The sequence below is a fragment of the Olea europaea genome, chromosome 1 (genome assembly GCF_002742605.1).
Source record: "Olea europaea var. sylvestris chromosome 1, O_europaea_v1, whole genome shotgun sequence".
NCBI classification, from domain to species: Eukaryota; Viridiplantae; Streptophyta; class Magnoliopsida; order Lamiales; family Oleaceae; genus Olea; species Olea europaea.
This window is the reverse complement of record NC_036237.1, coordinates 916,968-922,128: the sequence shown is the minus strand read 5'-3', so window position 1 is coordinate 922,128 and position 5,161 is coordinate 916,968.

Genomic DNA, 5,161 nt, shown 5'->3' with positions numbered 1-5,161 from the left:
TTTCAAAGAAAGATATATTATCGAAGAAGTTCTTTGCACTTATATTGCATAAAATTTTCAACTTCTTCATATTGAAAACTTTGATTGATTGAATCAAATTTGTAAAATTATCATATTCATCAAAGTTTCTCATTTCTCTCTTAATACTTGATTTATTATAATCATGCATTAAAAGAGAGATATTATTTGATTTACATTGCATTTCTTCTTCATCTTCTCATTGAAATACTTTGATGGTTGAACTTAATTTTCAATTGTCATTTTCATCAAAGTTTTTCAACTGACACTTGAGCTATTATTTGTTACTATTCATTGAAGTGTTAGTCCCTCTTAGTACTTAATTTGTTTTGTATTATTTATCAAGAGAGAATTTGATTGTAAAATCACTTTGATACAGTGTGGGTCGTGTTGAAGTCTCGAAAAGCTCAACATTGTGTAAGGATTGATGCTCCTTGTTGTAAGTCACCGTGTAGGTCATATTGAGGTCCTGTAAAGCTCAATAGTGTGAGTCGTATTGAGGTCCCGAAAAGCTCAACGTTGTAAAGGATCGGTGCTCCTTGTTTATAAGTCACCAAAAGCTTTGTAGAATGTTGGATTGTATCATAAGTCAATTAATATAGTGAAAAAGGCATTGCTTGTGTTGGAGAGCTTGGTAACAGGGGACGTAGATCATTGCATTGGATCAAACCTCCACAACATATCGTTTGGCTTCTATTCCCTTTTACTTATAGTTTTTAACTTTGTTTATGACTCAAATCCTTATATTGTTCTTTGCTTGTTATCGTGTTTATGGCTATTTGATTAATTGATTCATTTACTTTTGTAGTGGTTTAAATCTAGAATTAATTTTCGAAAAAGCTTATATAACCAATTCACCCCCTCTTGGTTAACTATCCTTGGGTTTTCACTTATTAGTTTGACTTTCAATCATGATTTTCCATTGTTTAAAATTTTGGAAAGTATTAGATTTTTGTTTTAATAAAAAGGTCCATGCTTTTCTTGAGAAGTAATTTACTATAAGTAGATAAAATCTAAATCCACTAAGGGTATTAATAGATGTTGGACCCCACATGTCAGCATGAAGATAGTCCAAAATAGAAGTGGATTTATGAGTTTCAGATTTAAAAGTTAGTTTACTCTATTTACCAATTACACAGTCTTCACAAAAGCTCATTTTTTCAATGTTATCCTTTCCAAAAAAAACCCAGTTTATTTAAAATAGCTAATCCCTTATCAAACATGTGACCAAGTCTTCTGTGCCAAATTAAAGACTTATTACATTATGAATCAATACTTGCGGAATTGTAACCTACCAGAGGTTTAGCTTGCAGAGTGTAGATACCATTGATCTTAGGAGCAGAGACAACTTCTCTGTTATCAAATATAAGCTTGATAGAGCTTTTATGGATCCTTATATCATAGTTTTCATCTAACTCTCCTAGAGCAATTAGATTTCTCTTTAGTTCAGGTACATACCTCACTTTTCTAGTTTGAGTACAAAATTATTTTCCATCAGGAGATTCACTTTTCCCATCCCCTTTATCTGACAACTCATGTCATTTTCCATCTGCACTTGTCCCCCATTCAGATCAACAAAATCAGAAAACCAATCTTTAATGGGACACATATGAAGAGTGCCCCCAGAATCTAAAACCTACTCTTTTAGGTTCATATTGATGGTATTAACAAGGACAACCCCCGGTATATCAGGTTATCCTTTACAGGTAACAGCTGCAGAACCATTAAATTTTTTTTTTGTATCAGATATTTTCTTAAAACATTCTTTGATTAGGTATCCTGTTTTACCACAATAGTAGCATTTCCTGATTTGATTTTTAGATTTTACTTGGTTTCTATTTTTGTCTCTGAATTTTGTATTTTGGGGTTTACCTCTTTTATGGGAATTGAAGTTACACACAACATTCTTCTTATTTTGATTCTGTTTTTCCTTTATGTGTAAGCCTTCACCATATCTAGAATCCTTTAACTCAACTTTCAGTTCAAGTTCCTTATTTCTTAGGGAAGAGATTATTATGTCAACTGTAAGATCTTGCCCCCCGTATTTCAAGGCATTTCTTATCTCCCTGTATCTGTCACTCAGAGAATTTAGAAGGCCAACAACTTGTTGATCTTGTGAGAGTTTTTCATCACAATTCTCTAGATCCTGAACCAATTTAACATATTTATCAATATTTTCTTCTAGTCCTAAGGATGTATCAAATTTGAAGTTATAAAATTGCCTTAGAAGGTAGCACTTATTTGGAGTGGATTTAGTTAAGTAAAGGGATTCCAACTTATCCCACAAGGCTTGTACAGAGGTAGTTTCACCAACTTTTCTAATTACACTATCAGACAGATGAAGAAAAATAGAGCTCCAGGCAATATCATCTAGTTCTTGTCCCTATATGCACTAGTTTCAGCAAGATAAGTGTTATCAATAGCATGTACACATCTCTATAGTAACAACAAAGCCCTCATTTTCTGTCTCCATAAACTAAAGTCATCATTGTCATTCCATACATCAATCTCAATTTTGTGTGCAGTGGACATGATGATAAATACAATGACAGAATCACAGATATAGTAATTACACGTGCAATTATCAGTTCTTGAAAGGTTTAAGGAGTGGTAACCCTTTGTTCTTTGTTCCAATACTCCCTCAGATTCCTAGGTCCTCGAATGATACCTTGGACAAAGGAAAGTACTGGAGGGTGACTTACCTTAATAACCAGTTTCAAAAAATTAAAGCAGGTAATTAACAGTAATAAAGAGGGGGTTCAGAAAATACTAGAGATGATGCAAGAATTTAGTATAAGCACAGACAACTCATGATTGATAGTGACTCAGTGGGAACTCAATAAGAATCGGAACGAGTTGACACAACTCACCAAGAACTCAGAGTGAGTCAAGAAGATCACCGTACAAACAGCAAATCATATAGAGTTAAGAGCAAGTCAGAAAATTTGTTAGGAAGACCGATTTCAAAGCCCAAGAACTCGAAGAGTATCAAAAGATCTTGCAGATCGACCCTGAAGAATACTCACAATTTCAAAAGATCCAACCAGAAAGTCGAATTAAAGTGAGATATGCCATTAAATTTTTAGAGAAGATAAATTTTCACTCAGAAAAACTTTAATCTCGAAGATCTATGAATAAAAAAGGAGTTTAAAAAAACGTAGGGTTTTCAAAAAAAATCGAACCTGTATCCAAATCCTCCAGAGAAGATGCTCTAATACCACTTGTAGGTTCTCAAGAGGTTAAATGAAAGCAAAATTTCACAAGATTCACAGAAAATCAAGATTGTAGAAAAATAAAATGAACATGAAGGATTTTTTGCCACAAAGGCCCGGATGTTCAGCCTTACGGCCTACTCACCACGTTAAACATCTACTAGGTAGATTTAGCTCTAGATCCACTAGAAAAATCACCAAGAATGTTACAAATGTACGAAGAAACACAGTTTATTTACTGTTTTAATCTCACCTCACATACAAATTACACAACACCACCAAAACTCGCACTAAGTAGTATCACAAAGTTAAACACCAAAATCGCTCAGATTTACAGAAGGAAATTTTCACTCAGAAAATACTGTGATGTGAGAGAGAAAGAGAAACCCTAGAACGCACAGAAAACCCATAATAGATCTCTCTCAGAATGAAGCGTCCAAGAGATCCTTTAATCAAGTAAGGCGAACGGTTTTTTATCAACAGCCAGATGTATGACCAGATCACATCTACAAGAAAAGGCAAAAATTGCACTTCAAGGGAACACGTTTTCTCTTAATAAAATGGACCAAGAATCATTACAATAAACACGGCCCATTAATTTCAACTGGCCAAGAATGTGAGGCTTATTTATTTGGGCTCAGCGGCTAAAATCATGTCTACAGTGGTGTCTAGTCAGTCCAATATTCTATACAAAGAATAGTGTTAGCTTTTTGGTAATATAGCTCCTCATATTAGCATAACAGGGACAAGGCAGTATCCACTAATTTTAATATATTAATATGGAAGAAAAAGATATTCTTAACATTTGGGCCATGCACAGTTACGGCGTGAGAGACTTTATCTATAAAAGCAGTAAGTACCTAATTTTTATTCTCAGTAGTTTGTGCCAGCTTCATCAATACTTTTTCATCCACATTCTCTATTTTACGTTGTTTTGGGTTGAATTAGTACTTAGTAGGCTTTTCTTGTTAAAATGTTTGCTTGAAATTGTTCTTGTCCCCATTTTTTTCTCTTTGCTCTCTCTGCACTATTTAGACATTGATATCTTTTCATTGCCTATGGCCAGTTTCACTTATATTTGTCATTCTGCATGGAATCATTTTCCTTCATACGTGGAGTGGAGGCCCTTTAATTCCTGAATTGATAGGAAGCCCTATAATTAGAATACCTAAGAAAGGTGACTTTTGTCCTTCCAAATAATATTATTCTCTGATTGGTATCAGTGGAGGTAAAGGCTCGGTGCAAAGATGAAGTAGCTTTAGATCTACAGGAAAATAGCCAGATATTGAAATTTGGGGTAGGCTTGAACAATGCAGTAATACCCCAACTCAGTTAATGTTTGGTATGCTGGGTCAGGACTCGAACAAGATTTTAACGGCCTTTTCTTTTTCTATTAAATCCTCTCCACCAAACATGCACTCGAGGTAAGGTATAACAAGTCACGTACATATTTACAGTGAACAATGCGACAACACCCGAAATGAATATTTTCTTTTAGTATTGCTTATTGTGATCTGCATCAACTTCATTTGTTTTTATGTGCTAATTTACAACTGATTCTGTTACAACTCAAATTTCATAGTCAAAAATTCAAATGTTGACTAGTTAAGGTCAAAGTCCAATTAAGGACTTAAATGAAATAAATGATTTTATTGGGACTTGAATTGACTAAAATCTTTTATTGGGGTTTATTTTACAATTGGCAATATATGAGGGTAAAATTTGATACAATTTGAAGTTGAAAATTTACTTATATATTTTTGGGAAGTTTATAATTTAAATGTTAGCTCATATTAGAGAAGAGGGACTTTTCTTGCAAATTGGAGTTAGTGGGACTTAAATGCCTTTGACCCATTTATTTTTTCTCTAAAATCACACACACACACACAAGAAGCAAGAAAAATAACTGGCAGAGAAGAAGTAGAAATCGG